This window comes from Hippoglossus hippoglossus, chromosome 22, assembly GCF_009819705.1.
Source record: "Hippoglossus hippoglossus isolate fHipHip1 chromosome 22, fHipHip1.pri, whole genome shotgun sequence".
In the NCBI taxonomy this organism is placed as follows: domain Eukaryota; kingdom Metazoa; phylum Chordata; class Actinopteri; order Pleuronectiformes; family Pleuronectidae; genus Hippoglossus; species Hippoglossus hippoglossus.
The window spans coordinates 24649203-24669750 of record NC_047172.1 but is presented as its reverse complement, the minus strand read 5'-3'; the positions used below and the strand labels follow the sequence as shown (position 1 = coordinate 24669750).

General features: G+C 39.9%; 1 protein-coding gene across 6 annotated transcripts in view; it reads left to right on the top strand.

Moving 5' to 3' along the window:
- The first annotated feature begins 19462 nt into the window (after positions 1–19462).
- The window catches only part of nrxn3a (neurexin 3a), a 184864-nt gene continuing 183778 nt past the window's right edge, over positions 19463–20548 (top strand). For 3 of the 6 annotated variants that reach the window (XR_004612656.1, XR_004612655.1, XM_034575845.1), the window contains exon 1: positions 19463–19749. The gene's annotated coding sequence lies outside the window, so the exon portion shown is untranslated. Of the gene's footprint in view, positions 19755–20548 lie in introns of all 6 variants that reach the window. The other 3 variants (XM_034575844.1, XM_034575843.1, XM_034575842.1) reach the window with 2 other exon arrangements.

The following is a 20548-nucleotide window of genomic DNA, read 5'->3' as shown; positions in this document are numbered from 1 at the left end:
GTCCTTGTTGCTTTTGCAGCTTAGCTAGCAAAGATTCAGATGTCCATGCACACTCTTCATCAGTCAAGCTTTTGTATTTCTCTCCGTGTTTTGTCTCGTAATGGCGATTCAAATTGTAATCCTTGAACACAGCGATCTGTTCTCCACAAACTAAGCACACAGCTTTCCCTTTGACTTCAATAAATAAATACTTAAAAGTCCATGTCTTGTTAAAAACTCTACATTCTGTATCAATCATTCTTTTTGTGAGCTGACATTTTCGAGGACTTACAGCTAACTTGCATCTCTCCTAAACAAATTTTGCCAACACACATGCGCTCACGTGAATTCAGAATGTACGTAAGGTTAAAAGTTGCCTTCAAAATAAAAGCAATGTAGTTGTATTCTGTACATGATGTAAACTTATTTACGTTTGACCTCATTTCCCATTGACCTCACGCGGGCCGGTCAGGGACAGCCAAAGTGCCGGATGTGGCCTAGTGGCCGTACAATGTCCAGTTCACTCTCTCTCTGAGGTTGGTCTGGGGGTAATAGGCGGATGTCAATTTGTGACCAACCTTTCAGGTTCCACACATGGTTAGGAAGACAGAAGAGATTAACTGTGTCCAACCATTGGAGAGTATGAAGTCTGGTATGCCCCACCGGGTCAAGATGTCATTCACTAGAACTTGAGAGATGGCTCTGCAGTGGCATTTCTCAAGGGGAGTAGTTCATGGTATTAGTAGTCCATGGAAACCAGTAAGTAGACATTTTGTTTAGAGCTCTTGGGAAATGGGCCCATCAGATCTAACCCAAGCATTTCCCAGGGGTGTTGGACCATGGTTTGATGAAGTTTTCCCACCTGTTTTCTGGTTTGTAAAATTTAAAAATATTAGACGGTTGAGTATATGCTGTTGGAAATCCTAGCTCAGCTTCAGCAAGTCGACCAGGTGCTGCAGTCTTCAGAAGGTCTTGTAAGGCACAAGATGACCAGAGAGGGGGTCTTGAAGTAGTCAAGAAGCTGCATCCTGAAGCAGATAGGTATGCAATGTTGTGCAATAATGCATTAAATGTGATACCATTAAATCGTGTGCCTTTCGGCATTCAATAAATTTGGTTATCAAAATAAAATTTTGAATATTAATATTAAAAATATGAATATTAAATAATAACTTTAATTGATTAAAGTTACCTCGGGGCACCACCCTTCAAAGGAAGGGAAAAGATAGCCAATTTATTGAAAAAGTCTCATAAAGGTTCTAACTACAAATTTGGAACTCTGATTAACAATTAAATTAATAACTATAACCCAAATTACCATATAGATAGTTAGCTAAGTTGAAGGATATAGAGTTCTTGACAGTGTAGAGGTTGGCAAAATTCACACTTATGCAACATTAATGAAAAAACATTTGTGAAAGAAAAACATTTATTATGAAGATAATAAAGTATAAAAACACAAATTACTAACGGTGTACTTACTATATAAAGATGTGTATGTGAGTATGCGTGTGTGTGTCTGTGTGTCTGTGTGAGTGAGCGTGCTTCCAAAATGGCGGCTGGCCACTCCAAAGATAACGCCCCCCCTGACTGAGTTCTGGAGGCTCTGGTTTTTCTCCAGAACAAAGAAAAAACCTGTGGTCAAGGCTTTGACTACAAATGTAGGCTGAACTGTAGTTCACAAATACCAGGTCCCAACAGCAGAGTTGGTAGATGGTTTTGTGTGGGACGGTAACAACACGGTAGATGAGATCCTCCAATATTGTGAAGGAGATGTTTGAGTTGATGACACCTTTTCCATTTTCAGAAACCTTTGGTACAGGGTCTGGCAGTCCGATGGAGATGGGAAGCTCTTTTGAGGGTTTCGGAGAAGCAGAAATGATGGTAGCACACACAGGTATCGTTGGCTAATCTTCTGTTGGGGCTTAAGATACGGCATCTGGTGCAGTGTTGTACTTTCCTTTTCTGTGCTCCACAGTGAAGGTGAACTCCTGGAGCCTGTGTGCCCACCTGATGAGCTGGGTGCTGGGTTTGGTGGTCATAAACACCCACAGAAGAGAAGCATGATGAGTCATCACAGTTAAAAGTCGACCCTACAGATAGGGTCTGCACTTCATGATGAATTCAGTTGTTTTATTCCCTTTTTTTTCCCAGTGACTCACAAAAGTTGATGATTAGAAATATTGAACAAACCAAGTAGACACTAGTAAGTTCATTTTAAGAAGTACTTCTACTGAGCCCAAGCAGTTGAGTGGAAAATGCAGTGGACAATGTACTTTATTCTGATTCTAATAATTCCATTTAAGATGCAGCACCAACAGTAGGTTCCAGACCGGAGAGCGAGGGAAAGCATGCTGAGCATCAGGAAACAAATCAGACAGGGACATGTGAGGGTCGTGATGACCGAGTGAGAGAGAGTTTCTATATATATAAATACAGACCATATAAAAAGACCATTCTTCTAACAGTCGGATACAATGATACTGTGTTCTTAAAGCTACATCATGAAACTGCAGCATATACAGGCAGAAAGTAAGAAACAACACGTATATAAACATATAGCACCATAAGAACCTATGTAAAAACCATACTTGTAAACATTCAGGTCCATGTAGACATGTTTGCCTTTTTCAGATTAGAGCAACAGCCCCTCAAAATACATGCCAATGTCCCTGCATCTGACTCTTAGTTTAAAGTATATACTTTCTCTCATATCAAACTGCTTAACGCTTGTTCTCTTGCCACTGACACAATTATAAAATCATCCAATTCAGTTCAATAAACCATTATTTATCTCTGTAATGTATAGCAGCTGTATGCAGCAGCTCACCATGCAGGTCAACAGATGCATACACAAGAAAAAAAGACAAAAGACAGAAAAAGACATGGACATAATAATTCCTAGATACACTGTGCATTATATGTACAACATTCATGATTCCATTGTTGAGGATGGATTAAAATGAATAACAATGAGAGGGGATAGTTTTGTCCCAAGGAGAAAAACTTTGATTTAACTAAATATAAATAAAAAATAAATGAAATACTACACAGTTATTCTTACTTGGAATGTATAACTAAAACATGCTTCCAAACCCAACCACATAGCTCATATTGTGTTGTCTCCTCGCCTTTCTTCTGACATTTGCTTTGCTTCCTGTCTGCTTTTCTTTTGGATGTGTATTCCTCTCTTCCTCATTTGTCATTCAAACACTGATTCAATAAGAATTAGAGTCAAAGTAGCAACTGGGCAACAAATGAGGCTCTTGTACGCATTTCATTCTCCTGCGGCCGTGTGTCTGTCAAAGTGCCTCGCTGCATTTCCTGTTAGCCATCATATCTGTGGAGGGTGGTTGATATAATTTCACAGCTGACAGTCGGTGGCCACACAGCCTCATACTGTGGCGAGGAGAAGTGTGCGTGTGCGTGTGTGTGTGTGTGTGTGTGTGTGTGTGTGTGTGTGTGTGTGTGTGTGTGTGCGTGCGTGCGATTTTGTGTCTGCATGTGTTTATAGCAATATTAGCTACTCAGTCTCAAGCTGCCAGGATGTTTCATCTGAATCTGCTGGTTGGGAGGGAGGAAACACACACCTTTTCCCACACGGACACTTTTGTTTAATGATCTTTGTCCTTCTGAAACTAAACTGATGATGTGACATTCATGTTGTGGTTGGTCAGCTCAGAGGTGATGAACAGTTGGAACTCTTCTCTCCTGAAATCTTTTTGTTTTCTACATAATTTCCAAAGATTGAGAAAATACAGACCTGACTCTTTGATTTTTTGAGATAGAGACTTATGGGTCCATCTATCATCCATTACCTGTGGACAAGCTAACATGAGGTATGGGTGCAAACACCTATAAAACTTACTCTTCACCCCAGTGAATGATATAAACTATAATATGGTGTATTATTATTGATGACTATCTTCTCAGTCCGTTATGTGAACTTTATTTTTCACTGTGCCATTGTTCTTGATCACCTCTTTGACTTTGACTGCAGATCGTTGATTTTTTGGCTTTGTGGCCTCTCACAGACAATCTCTGCTTTTACTGCAGTGTAGACAATGTTTCATCGATATGCTGAGGAAGAGCTTTTGGCACAGAGACTGACAGAAGGGGACAAAAGATAATGGTGTGACATTGAACCTTAACTCTATTCTCTCATTCTTTCTCAATCATCTTTTTTATTTTCTTCATCTTTAGTAAATATAATAATGTTGGCCATATCCAGAAATTGTCTTCATTGGCTTCAGATTTACAGTGAAATCAATGTATCATTAATCTGATTGCAGCACTCTGCTAAACAGAGAACCGCTTGTCTTTATACATACTCTATGAAAATGAGGCAATGTTATGTTTTCTTTTATTTATTAAAAATGTCCTACTGTCACTGCAACACATGAACATTTTGTCATCAGCCGTTTCTTTCCATCACTGGCAAGTAGTTTGTAAACACTTAACACAAACATGAACAAATTTGACAATTTGTTCATGTTTGTAAGCTTAAGCTTGGATCCACCACAAACTCAAAAAGCCCAATAATATTAAACATTTAGGAGAGAAAGATGAGATTTGCAAGAAAACTAAAATTATAATACAAATCATATAATATGACATATATATATATGTATGAGGACATAACATAAGCCAAACCCATAAGTTATGTTTAGCCTATGTATTGTAACCAAATGAGTTAATCATCAGCCCACTATGGGTAAATGATCATAATTATTTAATGATTTGCTAACAGATATCTGTGATAGAGAATGGTCGATCATGCATTTGTGATGCCACTGTAAGTGTTTGTACCATGGAGAGAAATTAGTGTCAATGATGACAAATGCACGTTTTATTATCAATGAAAAGCATGAAAGGATGATGCATACCCTACACAAACTGTTTATATCCTAAACAGGCAATGCTACCTTTTTTATATTGAAATATTGACATTTCATAATGACATAATTGTGATGCCATTTACACCATATGATGTAGAATGATTGGTTGATCAAAATAAGGCCTAGATCGTGTCTCTATAGGTTGCCAAAGTAAGTCTATCACTATACCTTTTGACATAATTAATGTCAAAATTGAAATAATTTCATGATGTCCATAATGATTTTTTGATCTATATAAGCTTTTGGTCACATTTGTAATCCTACAGTTACTTAGTGACATCTTCATGATGTCACTTACCCATATTATTTACAGAGATATCTTGAAAATGTTTTTTTAGGAGTTATTGAGCTATTTTGTACACTCTCTCTCTCTCTCTCTCTCTCTCTCTCTCTCTCTCTCTCTCTCTCTCTCTCTCTCTCTCACACACACACACACAGTGACGAAAGCAATACCCCGCTACTGGCTATCTGTGAGGAGTTGTGGGTAATTTATGTTAAAAAATATTTAACTATACTTTATAAATGAATTCACCACAACTTGACCACTCATTCAACTTCAGGTTTATAGATCCAATCAAATTAGCTTCCTGAAGTTCCCTTACATATATTTACAGCTTTGCAAATATTAAATGTGTTTGCACAGATCTCATTTGTGTTACTTTTGTTAGTGGATGTTGCATTTAAGTACTGCTGGAAAACTATTACGCTATGATCAGACGATAATTAGTAACTATTTTTACATGGAATATTCCTGTGTCATATAACTTTGGCAACTTTAGATTCACTGACTGCTGTTGTTGTTATTTCTAGACTGGGTATCTACGGAGTGATGTGTTTGTTCTGTGTGTGTGTGTGTGTGTGTGTGTGTGTGTGTGAGAGAGTGTGAGTGTGTGTGTGTGTGTGTGTGTGTGTGTGTGTGTGAGTGTGAGTGTGTGTGTGTATGTGTGTGTGTGTGTGTGTGTGTGTGTGTCCAGGGTGACACTGTTGGTATTGGACTTGCTCGAGTGAATTAACATTGCTGCGTAATCACTCTGTATTATGGACCAGCTCAATAACTTGATACTGCAGGTCACTGGCATGTCAGGCGGCTTCTGTCAATACGTGCTTCACCCACACACACGCTGCTGATATCCATTGTAACAGACACACATCTAAACAAACACACAAACACCAATATTCCTTGCAGGCTGACATGACTTATATACTCTGACGTGAGGAAGATAACACAGTGATGTGATCAATAGCACTTTGGTGGCAACCACTCCCTGTCCCCATGCCCTTAGGATATATATTGTTTGAGGGCAGTAAAATCCTCATGGATTCAACCTCTCTCTTCCTCTCACTTTATTTCACCTTATCTTTATTACCATCTCTGTCCCTGAGTGCTCACTGCTGTAAAATATCTGTCTCTCCAGGAGCTATTCTTTGCAAAGAAGATGTTTCCATCCTCAAAAAGATCCACTCAGAGCTTTGAGTTTATGTAACAGTTCAGTTTGTGGCTATAGACGAATCAGCATCTATATGAACAGAATGTGGTTTAATAACTGAAATATTAGATGAGACTGGAAAGAGGGTGACGGGGAGAAAAATCTATTGTGAAGATATTTTCACAATAGTAAATTCAATCAATTTCAGGATTTGCACAAGAGCAGAATATCGACAGCAGACTGAATCCTTTATCAATGATCCATCCATTTCTCCAATGGCCTTATCTCCTGTCATGATTAATGTAACTCACAAAATGCAACGACCATAGACTGTCAATCCAACAAGAGACAAACGCAGTAACCATCTGTACTTCTAACAGTTTTGCTATTTTAGAGCCTTACCAAGGTGATGCATGCGGTCATTAAATTCAAATCTTCGTTGGGGTCATGAATGTGTTCAGCAAATTTCATGGGTAAACTGGCAGACTGCTTGAGACACTCAGGACCAGAAATGTTTGGGCTGCAGTGACACAGACTCACTAACACTGGACAGTTTAAGACTACAAAACATAGCTTGGACAGATTTCTGCTGAGGCTGCAGATGGTAGAGTCCAAATATGGAGTCTCAACAGGTGGTGTGGTGTTGTAGAGAGTTTTCTCTTGGGCCCCGAATATCAATCAATCATGGGTTTAAAGCCAGAGTCTATCTGAGTATTGTTTCTGACCATGTTTATACCTTTATAGCCACAGTTTACCATCTTCCAATGGGTTAATCCTCATTAACCAACACGTTAATGCCCCGTGTCTCGAAGCAAATGTAATCTATAAACTTTTTTACCAGAAGACAACGGACCAACTCAATGTCAATTTACACCCTCAAGCTTCTCTTGGGGATTATAAGAGCTATAGAGATGGGATATTTGATTCCTGCAGCATGTTCTGAGGCTGACCCAAAGTCTCTTCCCATTATGGTAGATCTTAAGAACATCTAAATTGAGGCATTCAGGAAGCCTTAACCACTTTTTTCAACACAAAGGGGCACTGCTTCAACTCTGATCTTCATAATGTCACCTATCATATTTCTAAGACTGAACCCAGTACCCTTCAAAACAAAATGAATTACATTACATTTCATTTAGCTGACGCTTTTATCCACTGTGACTTAGAATAAGTGCATTCAACCATGAGGGTACAAACCCAGAGTACAATTTTCTTCAAAAAAGCCAAACTACAAAGTGCTACATGTAAGTGCAATAAATAAGTGCAATTAAACTTTATTATTAAAAATTAACAAAATTAGACATCATCTTCTTATCCAAGGTGTAGTTGGAAGAGATGTGTTTTTAGTCTGCGGTGGAAGATGTGTAGACTTTCTTCTGTCCTGATGTCCATGGGGAGCTCGTTCCACCATTTAGGAGCCAGAACAGCAAACAGTCGTGATTTTGTTGAGTGGCCAGGTGTCCCCCGCAGTGAGGGAGCAGCAAGCCCATTGGTAGATGCAGAGCGGATTGGACGGGCTATGGTGTAAGGTTTGACCATGTCCTTGATGTAGACTGGGCCTGATCCGTTCACAGCATGGTACACAAGTACTAGTGTTTTGAAACGGATGCGGGCAGCCACTGGTAACCAGTGAAGGGAGCGGAGGAGCGGTGTAGTGTGATTGAACTTAGGTTGGATAAAGACCAGTCGAGCTGCTGCATTCTGGATGAGCTGCAGAGGTCGGATGGCACTAGCAGGTAGACCTGCCAGGAGGGAGTTGCAATAGTCTAGGCGTGAGATGACCAGAGCCTGGACCAGAACCTGTGCTGCCTTCTGAGTGAGAAGGGGACGTATTCTCCTGATGTTGTGCAGCATGTATCTACACAAGCGGGTTGTTGCAGCAATGTTGGCAGTAAGGGAGAGTTGACTGTCAAGTGTCACACCCAGGCTCCTAGCAGTCTGGGTGGGGGCTACCACGAAGTTGTCTATGGTGATAGTAAGGTCATGGTTGGGAGAGCCTTTCCCTGGAAGAAAAAGTAGTTCGGTCGTGTCAATTAATCGGGGTGTCTTGCATACATGATAAGTTTGGTAAATACCAAGTGGTCATTACCATAGATAAGGGATTGAAGACAGTTAAGTGGTCTGGCACAATTGTGATATGTACCACTGATGTGGCACCAGTTCGACAGTTCCATCCAAACCTCACTGGGGAGGCGACATTCCATATCCTACCAGTACCCTCGCCTGTCATCTGATTGACTGCACCCAACTAACTTCTCTTCCTGCTATTTCAGGTGCAGGGCCTCAAAGGTGATTCTGTTTGATTGGTCAGCTGATTTTATAACTCGATTTGCGCACCCCATTTCAACTGCAGTCTGTTGTTGGGCCAGGTTACACAAGCTGTTAGCTACAGCTTAGTTGTCATTAGTCTTGCCGTATAAAAATCCTCTTTGAAATTGTGTTACCCTGTTATTTACATTGGTGAAATCAATAAAGCATCTAACCTGCAGCCCCTTTCTCCTAAAATAATAGATATAAGGTGCCACCCTAAATTAGTAGTTAAGTTCATTTTCAAAATGTTGTGCGAAGGAGGTTATTACATATTATAATTAGTAGTGAGTGATTACACTATTTTATTATTTTAGATAGTAATTATTGTCATCTTATCTAGTAGTCTGGGAGTGATTATAATCAAGTTGCCACACATATTCTGAAGGAATTTGTGCTTGAAAAACATTTACAGAAAGTAATTTGCAGATGTTGAAGAAGCAATACAATCTCTCTCTCTCTCTCTCTCTCTCTCTCTCTCTCTCTCTCTCTCTCTCTCTCTCTCTCTCTCTTTCCCAATAAATATATATATATATATATATATGTTTCTATGTTCAATGTGCAAAAATTGACAGTTTTTCTGTAACCTCTCAGTATCACACTGCTATGAGGTCATAGAAAACCTGTACATTTTTGCACATTGAAATCCTACTTCACTTCATCTTGACTGCTTTCTACAGGTGTTAGGAAAGTCATAATGCTTTAGACCCAATAGATGCAAATGGCTCTTGAGATGCATGTACTCAAAGGAGTGTGAGCATCATTGGTTTCCTCCCTCCAGTGACAAAATAATCATTGCGTGTGTTTGTGTGTGTGCGTGCATGTGTGTGTGGCAACCACTTAAATACAACCAGGAATAGATTTAGCAGAGCGAAGTTCCATTACAGACGTTGAGTACCACAAATGTATGTCACATGTTCTGAGCAGCACTTTGGATAGGAAGGATCATCTGTGCCAACTGTCTGTTTTTTTAAATGTAATATTGTGAAACTAAATAAATTTGACTTTTTGTTTGTAATAAGTAAGCTCTTATTTTTTGGAATACAGTGATAACATGTACAGTACATTTTTTCTGACTGCTGGATCATGTTAATGTTACATTTATATGTGTAGTGATCTTTTAACAATTCCAGTTCCAGTCACATACTCTTTTTCTAAAACTCAACTTCCAAGAAAATGAATAGCAACAGTCTTTTCAGCAAATGCCCCAAAACAACATCTGAGTGACAAACACCAGAGCTGCTGCAATAGTTAGAGACCAGAAACAGTTGTGTAACCATGACATTTAAGATCTGTCAGACAGGGTGTTATAATGAAAATCATAATAATCTTCAGTTGTACCTTGTTGTCATCAGGTGTTTCAGCACAGTAGCATTAAAACCCAAACCTGAGGGTACGCTGAGGCTGAAGGTAAATCTGACTGGCTACTGGCTTGTATGGCAGTGGTATGATCAGTAGATCAGACATCATTACCTCTACGCTTTTTTTAAACTAAACATCTTCATATGCAGCCGAGTCAAAAGCTGTCCTATTTAATAAACTGCATAAAATGTGGTTGCAATAAAAGTAAAATAAAAAGGAATAATAATGTTCCAGATGGTTCTCTCTTGGCTAGCCTGTTATCAGTCTAATGGTTGTATGTGTTATGAAACACTATTCAGTACTTTCAGATTACACAAAGGACTGTCTCTAGACATCATACGTTATGTCTTTACCAAGAGAAAAATGTCAATCTTCTGTGCAAGAAGGTGTCATTAACCTCAGCGTTAAATGTCAAACCAAGAACAGCACTGTAGAAGTGACTTTACCTGAATTACATGCAAAACAACTGCTCACTCAATTCATTCTCTGTTGCTGTTATATAACTTAAACTGCTATTTTATACACTTTTTTAGATGATGTTGCTCAGTAGGTCACTTGCTCTCAAAGCTAGTGGGGGATTTTGACAGCTGTCAATCCAGTAGCACACATTTTACATTTTACATTTACAGCTAACTCACATGCTGCCAATATCAAATGCCTTATTTGTCTACTTCATTACATCAATGATTCTGTGTTAATTTCATGGCGAAATACATCTCGGACGGATGGTGGTCATGATCTTCATATTTCAGGTGCATGTGAAGTTTGTTATGTTCATTATAAAGTCTATTAACATCAATTTTATTCGTTTTCTTGAATAATTATCGATATCACTTAATAATTCAATGTTCACTGAACCACCAGGTTGGGTTGGTGCATATTCCTCTTTTTTGCATTTAGTATTGTTTCAGACTGTTTTGACTCCTGGGACAGAAAAATGTCAAATTTTCATGAAACATATTTTTTAAAATATCTTTAGTCAGGGTGTATTCCAGCATTTCTTTCTGGAGAATCATGAGTTATTTGTCCAGCTGGGTCATGCCTTGTCTTTATGCTTGATTGCCTGAGTAGCAGTGGACCTACTCTTTTATCCCGTAAATGTGCAATGTTGCTGTCTGAGGCATTAAAGATGACATGCATTTTCTGGTTTAATAGGATGTTTTGTTTGACTTTGGCACTGAAAATAAATTTTGTGTTCTCATGATAGACTTCCCGGAAAAACATTTGGACAAACATCAATGTGATAAGAATTACCTTAAATGACAGAAACCATCTTTGAGAAAAATGTATTTGATGAGTAGTTTGACATCTTAATTTGGTCCATGTCCCACCCACTAATAGAGGAGGCAGGACTTATTAACTATACTGCAGCCAGCCACTAGGGGGTAATCGAGATGCTTTAGCTTCACTGTTTGGGAGATGTTGTCCGTCTTTGAATACTGTCTATGGCTGCACTCATGCAAAATTTGCAATGGCTCATGGGCTTGGTGATTACTCAAACCTACTGAGGACTGTCACAACACATTCTGCATCTAAGTAGCTTGTGAGTCTTTCACTCACTTACAACCTGATGGGACTCTTATTGCATTGGCTTATCGGATTGGTCGATTTTATGTGCTTCAAAACATCACGGTTGACCAGCGAGTACTGAGTCACCTGGACACGCTCCTGTGCCACTAGCGTATGTGTACATGGATATAATTAATTCACAAATCTACCCACAGAAAATGTGTCAGTGTCATTATTTGTGTAAATTAAGTAGTACTGTAGTACTTTTGCTTCACTAATTTACACAGTTTTTCACCACAGGTCTTTTAAGTCTTCAAAGCTATTATATGCACTAAACGTTACCAATGGCTTATGGGATCGATTGATGATGCAAACCAAGAACTGAGAACTGCATGATAATATTTTTCTCAAGTGAGTAACCTATCCCAATGTAGCTCAATCAGTAACTAGTTTCATTATGAAACTATGAGCAGAACATAATTCATGAACATCATTTTCTAAAACATTACAAGGTATCAGTTCTAAACCAGCTGGTATCTGCATTTCAGCAAGTGAGCTAATATAGTCACTGCCTCTTTTTGTCTTGACTCTTGTGGATGGCTCTTGCAAGCCCAAATAAACCTGAGATACAAATAACATTTTAATAATCGATATAGAGTTGACCATGAGAGTAAAGGTGTAGATGCACTGAGGATGGACTGCATTCCAATTGGCCAAACCACCTCTGGAAGTGCTCAGGAATGTATTGTGAAAGCATTGAAATGTGTAAATGCACTATCATTAAAACAACTATGTAGGTGGAAGTAATTAACACACGTGACTGTTCCAAACCAGTGACCACAGTCCTCTCCTCAGTCCCCACATTATACAAGACAGCTGTGGATGAAGTGAAGACGAATCGAAAACATAACCTCCTCCCCCAGCGCTACACAGCATCATTGAAAGCATACCCACTTTTTTGTAATAGTTTGGTACAGAAGCTCCAACACTCAATCACGTTAAGTACAATGCATAGTCCACAAATTATCAAAGATAACTGGCACCCCCCTCCCATCTGTTGAATCACTGTACCACAAACGCACTATTACAAGGGCACAGAAAATGATCTATGACCCCTCCCATCTGTTTCAACTTTTACCCTGTAAGAGGCGCTGCATAGACCAAATCATCCTTTTTCACAAGCAGTTATTTCCCCACAGCCGTAACAACCCTGAACTCTCTGCAACTATCATGATGTACATGCACTTTAAACACTCTAAACACTACTATATAACTGTATGTGATATTGTCCTATCCAACCTTGTACTCATCGGTGTCACTACGGCCTATGTCAATGTGTATGTTATATTGCATGATAAGATGAGATTTTTCCAGTGCTGTACTGAAAAGGAATTCCACTGACTTAGTTGTGTGGTCATTTATAAATCAATCATATTCAGAAAAGCAAAAAAATACAATAATGTTGCAATATGGATGGCTTCCATCTTCCTTTATCCTTTTTCTAACTATAATTTTTTGCTGTGTCTTATTTCCCTGGACCTGTACAAATGAGAGTTAGAATGTTGAGCTGTAACATATGATTAGATTTACAAAGATTCCAATGTGGAAACTGCAGACACAAATAAATACACGATGTAAATATAATCAGGTAGAAATTTGAATGCGGGTGTAAATTAAGTAATGGTTTATTTAAGAGTTGTACTTAAGGTAGTGTGTTGCGCTGCCAAAGCCATTGGTAGAGTTAAAGGACGAGGAGACTGTAAAAACCACAGATCAAATTATCTCTCTGCCAAGACTGTACTAGGCATAGGCCATGTGTTGCTGTATGTATTACATTCCAAAGACAATGAAAGAAAACATCAATTTGACAACATATAATTTATTTGCTGTTCCCATCCGATTCCGCCAGCTGAGGGAAGTAACCCGGTTTATTGAACCAGATTTTCGGCCAATCCACCAACATTAGTGCTCACAGAGTTTAAGCATTGGCATTTGCCTTCAAAACCCTTAGATAAAGAATGAAATACAAATGAATAGATGGAAGTTACTTTGATAAAAAACACTATATAAGTATAGTAAACAGAAGGCAATCTTTGAGGCAGACAGGATTACATGCCAAAGCTTTAAAAAATGAGCCAGTGAAAGGAGTGTGAGAAATCTGGAGGTGTTTGAGGAGAGATAAATGCCATCAAGGCAGAGAGGAAGTGCCACAACAAGCTTATTAGCAGGTGTATCAGCTGGGAAGATAACAGGAGACATCGCTCACTGGAATGCTGCAGTACACTCATGGTGACAGAACAAATAATGAGTTAATCACACAAGACATGAGATATATGTGGATTTGATGGAGAGATGTGTGCATGTGTCTGAGGTACAGTATGTGTAGAAAAGACATTATTTAACAAATTTGAATGGAATGCGTCTTATTGTATTTTCCACTTTCTTTTGTGATAAGATCAGTAATTTGTTGTGTAAGTTAATAAAAAACAGTGTATCATCAAAAACTTTCCATTTTTAATAAAATTTTAGCAGTCCAGTGAATAATCTGAAATGGTACACAGGTTAGCAGAGGTGCAGGGTTTTTTACTGCCAGCAGGTGTTGGTTGTGACACCTGTTCAAAGGTGGTCTCTGGTGGTAGATGGCACTCGACAGTCAACTCTCCCTTACTGCCAACATTACTGTAACAACACGTTCCTGTAGATACACGCTGCACAACATCAGGAGAATACGTCCCCTTCTCACTCAGAAGGCAGCACAGGTTCTGGTCCAGGCTCTGGTCATCTCACGCCTAGACTACTGCAACTCCCTCCTGGCAGGTCTACCTGCTAGTGCCATCCGACCTCTGCAGCTCATCCAGAATGCAGCAGCTCGACTGGTCTTTATCCAACCTAAGTTCACTCACACTACTCTGCTCCTCCGCTCCCTTCACTGGTTACCAGTGGCTGCCCGCATCCATTTCAAAACATTAGTACTTGCTTACTGTGCTGTGAACGGATCGGGCCCAGTCTACATCCAGGACATGGTCAAACCTTACACCCCAGCCCGTCCACTCCGCTCTGCATCAACCAATCGGCTTGTTGCTCCCTCACTGCGAGCTAAACACTCATCAAAATCACGACTGTTTGCTGTCCTGGCTCCTAAATGGTGGAATGAGCTCCCCATGGACATCATGACAGAAGAAAGTCTACACATCTTCAACTGCAGACTAAAGACACATCTCTTCCAACTACACCTTGGATAAAAATAAAAAATATATAAAATATATCTATATATTTAGTAGCACTTATATGGCACTTACATGTAGCACTTTGTAGTTTGGCTTTCTTGAAGCAAATTGTACTTACTTGATTCTTGTTGTTCTGGGTTTGTACCCTCATGGTTGAATGCACTTATTGTAAGTTGCTTTGGATAAAAGCGTCAGCTAAATGTAATGTAATGTAGATGTGAATGTCCTTTTTGATGCATGCAATAGCTTATATCTCCGGCCATCCATTGACTCTTGGTCAATGACCTTCAATCTCTATCAATTCAGAGGTGTGTACACTGGACTGTTTGAGTGTGAATCCTGTAGCATGTGGTGTTTATGCTGCTTCAAGCCTTCACATGGTGTCTGAACTGGTTCAGGTAAACTGCCATTAGTAGACCTCTTATGTCTCTCTGGACACATCCTGTGGGGCCTGGTTCTGCAGTCTCCTTAAGAGATGACCCAAGAACACAGAGACCCTACTGCCAAACTGAAACAGAGGGTGAAATTAGAATATCTGAATATTTACTTCACAAAACATCAAACACTAGAGGGTGTCACTGTCACCGAGAAGCCTGAGTCCTCAGGAAAACCTTATATGAAGTATAGGAACAGGAAGTGTCCCTAAAATAATGTGGCTCTTCTGTATTTCAGGGCAGCTCTCCTTAAACCAGCATGGCTTCAGATCACCAACACAGAAAGGACTTTGAAGAGGGTTGTCATAAGAAGTCTAATTTGTACCTTTTTAGTGAAACTCTTGAAGAGCACCATCTTGTGCAATGGCAATATCGCGATCTTATACAGGTATGTGACAAGCAATGACTTGTTGCATTTAAGGCAAACAGATACCAAACGTTAACAAGTAATGTTTTCAGATAAATGTTGTCTGTGTTGCACGGACATTACAACTCTACAAAAACATCAATACGTTAAATCAACAGTCAAACTCACTTTAAATTCATATCATCAAAAATATACATGGATATTGTGTTTGCTTTATGTTTGATTGATGACATGAAAACATATCTTCATTTTCCTTCATTAAAGTTCAATCACCAAGTTGTAACGTCTCTGTCTGAACTAGCTAGCTCAACGCATTTGGGAAAGAAGGGATTGTTTGGAAGGCATTACAAGGTTTGTACACACACAAGAGAATAATCCAACTACCATTTAGAATCATTTGTCACCACCCTAATATCACAGTACACACAAACAAGCAGCGTTGTTTCAAACACACATGCACAAAACTGTACTGTACAGGTGCAACAGCTGTGTATTTGTTAAGCGTTTTTTGTAGAACTTTGTAAACATTTTTTTATTTATTTCATGATCTTATAGATATACTTTTGAGAAATATTGTGGTCCTAGTTAAATGCAAAAAAAATTGTGTCTGAAGTAATTTTGTATCTTTTAGGGGTTCGGGTTAGGATCAAAAAGATGTTCTGTAATGGGAGAGTGAATATCAATGCTACTTCTTGCTCATGGCCACACAAAGTTACTGTGGAAATGTGGATATGTTGTTGTCAGCAGTTTGTTGAAAAGCAACTGATAGCTGTGTTCAACAGAAATGAAATGACCCTTACATTTTCAAGAAAGAAAGTACATGTGGCAACATACTATAAATCAGACAGATTAGAAATGCAGAGTATAGTGCACACCTCAAGGTGTAATACTGCCTTGGTTTCAAGACAACACACTGCACAGCATGTGTTCTCCCGACAGAATAAGATATCACAGTAACTGTACACCTGACGACAACAGGTGTGCCATTGAAATGAAATCTCCTGTGAAGGTGGAGGTAAAGTAGATGAAGAAGGAAGCTAAAACAAATGTGCATGTCATCTGTTAAATCCATAGACTGCATATAAAGACATGCCTCCACTGTACCAAAATGAAGCCAAAATATCCAGAGATACGGGAGCTGCCACCTTGTGGTGCTGATGTCATTTGGAGCTAGAGTCTTTGAAGTAGTGATCGTTGACTGGTGTACCGTTATGAAGGCCCAGCCGAGACGTGAGCTAGATCAATCGCAAGTCAGTCTCAGCTGTCAATCATGACTTCTTATACAATTCTTATTGCACCAAATAACTAATTTACCATCATTTATAATTAATATATCAGAAAATTACCACTTTTCAGTGAGATAAGAACTTTTACTTTGGAAAAATGTAACATGTACTTTGACTTAGTAGTTTGGTCCATGTTCCATCAGCTAACATAGAGGAGGCAGGGGGGATTCAGCCCTGTTAACAAGAGTATTATCTTTTGCAGTGATATTGTTGCTTTTTATATAACATCTTTACAACCAACTTAATAGAATAGGTTTTCATCTGTCAACAGCTGTTTAGAACATCATTTTAAACTGCTGTACTGTCTGTACTGCCAAAGTTCTCATACAGAGCAGGTCAATCACTGGTCATACAAAGTGTCTGACTGAGCACTAGTCACATCTAATCTTCTACAGACACTGGCGTCTATCTTGCACACTTCTGACAGAACAGATGTGGCCCAAAGCATCTGAACACATCCAGTGTAGCTACACATGGAGGACTGAAGCTGCTGTGGCACTGCTAATGTACTCATTCAGCTATGCTTCCTTTAAAGACACTGTGTATTTAATGGTTTCTTGTATATATGTTTATCCCCAGCTATAATCAAGCTATTTTAGTTTATCAAACTTCACCAAACCTTTCACGGGAACAAAGTCTGTTTCCAGGATGTGGAAATGAATGTATACAGAAACTTCGATATGAAGTCCACAAGTTTGAAGAAAAAAGGAGTTCTGAGGCCGGCTCCTCATCTTTCCTTTAAGTTTGCTATTTGAGGATACATTAGCCACTTCTATCATAGTGCACCTGAATCTTGCTGTTTCTCAAATTGGACACTTCAGTGTGTACACAATATGCTCTCTGCTGTAGTGCAGAGCCATGAAGTTAGGAGCATTTCAGCATTTTGTTTTACCATAGACTGTAGCCTCCTGTCCACATCTCCTGTTGAGCACAAATTGAGCCAAAATACCGCGGTTGTGCTGCGTACCGCCATTTTGTGTTTTTAACGTCATTTGGACCCAGAGTGTATCCAGTAGCGAACAGGAGATGAAGTCATGATATCAAAGTTCCTCCTATACATGAGTTTAACTAATTGTGAGTCAGTCGCAGCTGTCAATCGGGACCTGACACCTACGTTTTTATATCATAAACTAGCTAACTGAAACCAAACATGCTGGACAAATTTGAACTTGAATATACATCAGTGTGATTTATTTCCCTCCGGTGATCAATAAAGTAGAACTACCCAAAATGTCAGAGACCAACCGATAAGGGTGTATGACCAGAGAACAGTTGTTGTTTTTGAATGCAACTCAGACTCTGTCTGGCTGGATTTATTTACTTTAATGTCTCATCCTACTCTCTCACCCCATTTCCTGTCTCTCCTTCACTGTATCTATCAAAAAAACACCAGATATAACATGTACTGCAAGTGGATGAAATATGTATGATAATAAAATCCCCTCTCCACTGGTCAAAACCCCCAGTATCACCCACTAACATCTGGCTTTTGTCTGCAATGGGAATGAATACGTTCGGCATTCACTCCCAGTTCTCTTTTACAGTCTGCAGTAGACAAAGGTTTTTATTGGCTCTGGCTCTGATGAATGGAAAAATGACACCCAGGTGAATGCGTTAATTTCTTCTTCTTCTTCTTCTTCTTCTTCTTCTTCTTCTTCTTCTTCTTCTTCTTCTTCTTCTTCTTCTTCTTCTTCTAACTGCAATTGGGAAAGGAGTCAATCACCTATTTTTGGTGGGTTTACCTGTGTTTAAAAAACCTGCATATACCTGCTAATTTTGGTGTAAAAGAGATACAATTGATTAAAGCTGAAGTCAGTGACTTCTGGTCACATCAATGAGATCATATTTTTCAATTCAATTCAATTCAATATTATTTGTATAGCGCCAATTCACAATATACAGAGAGAGGAGAGAGAGACTTGCTTGCCATATAAAAAACTTTGTCGTCCTTTCTTTACATAACAATATGACTGGGTTATGATTCTCTGAATATATAGATAAGCTGCCAGACACCTCCAGTGTCTAGAATTGGACTAAACTTGATGTAGCTGTTGTTTAATACTGTCCATTGTTGTCCTTCTCTTATTACAATTTGTCTTTTCAAGGCATCTTTTAAGTCCCATTAAATGTCAAATTGAATCTTGTTACTGTGAATCAATTACATTATAGAAGAAATGTGTCCTATATTATACACAGGTCACACTCATCGTTAAAAAGCAGATTTAGAGTGACTAAAGTCTGTTGATTATTATTTTATCAACTGCTCCTACAGTATATTGGTGGTTAGTGTTCAGGCTGTACATGGGAGTAACTGAATGGTTTTGTCATACATGACATGCAGCAGACTACAGCCCTTCATCTGCTGCCAGTGTCACATGTGGACATTTCACTGAGTGAAGCCTGCAAACTCTCTGTAACTGAGCCTCTGGGATAAACTCAAGTGCTCAACTGTCAAACCCACCGACCAATCATGGACGCTCCTTGTATTTAATGAGAGCCTGGAGTGAGCTGAAGCATACATATAGCCATATGCGTGTGCGTGCGGTCGTGCGTCTGTCGGCCCCGCTCACGAGCGCCTGTGCGCCTTTAAATGGCGTACGCTGGCGCTGAGTAGAGGGCGGACCCTAGTAGCCCGCGTGCGTGTGCATGTGTTTGTATGTGCGTGTGCGCGCGCGTGCGCCTCTCGCTTGCCTCCGCTGCAAGTCGCACGGAGCTGACGGTGGCTTTTGTGCGTATGATGCACCGTGGTCGACGCACCTGTGCGCACAATAAACCCAGCCCGGTACTGCCTGGTCCCCCTCTTCCTCCTCCTCCTCCTCCTCCTCCTCCTCCGCCGCCGCCGCTCCAGCACCGTGAGCATCTCAAACACACCAGTCTGGATTTTACCAAACTACGCCTCTGTGGAGTTTACAGCTGGATTTTAGCACTTGGATACTCTCGGTGGTCTGTGGAGGTAAGGTCAGTAGCGTCGTCTTATCTCAACCTGTTCACGTCGCTTGTGCGCGTAGAGAAAGCCTCACTGTGTAATGTTACGGGGCAAATAGAATAATAATAATAATAATAATGATAATGATAATGATAATGATAATAATAATATTAATACATAAGCAGCTTCTAGAGGGAATATGCGGCAGGAAGGGGCTCGACTTGTCCGCTCCTGGTGCGCAGGTGTCGCGGAACTTGCCACTTTGTCCGGACTTTTTTTCCCCCTCCCAGTTTGAGAGGATCGGGAACGAATGGACGCAGGTGCGAGTCTCCTTGAAGGAAGAGAGAGGAGAGGAGGAGAATTTCTGCCATGTTGGCCTCTGAAGTCTCCCTGTGCAGGAGAGTCAACCTGACAGGCGGGTGTAGCATTACACACGTCCTCTCCGCTCCCCTGAGGCGATGGCTTTCATTTTCGTACTGTTTTAATTGAAAGGCCTGTTTGAATCATCCATTTTATTTTAAAATTGTGTTTATCATATTTTTGCAAATGCGCCCATGCAGCGTTTGAAGCCTCCTGTGTGTGAAATATAAAGCACCAGCCCAGAAATGAGTGGAGTGAAGCAGCGACCTGCCGGACCTCCTCCACCTTGTTTTTAGGTGGATGAATAATAAATAAGGTGAACGCCAGGTGTCCAGTGTCCGCGCATTGTCCTCGTCTGCAGCCTCATTTTAAAAAGCCAAACAAACGCACCCTGACACGGCGCGCACGCTTCACTCGTCCGCCCGGCGCGCACGGCTAATGCCCTCTTTAAATATAGATGGTGTAT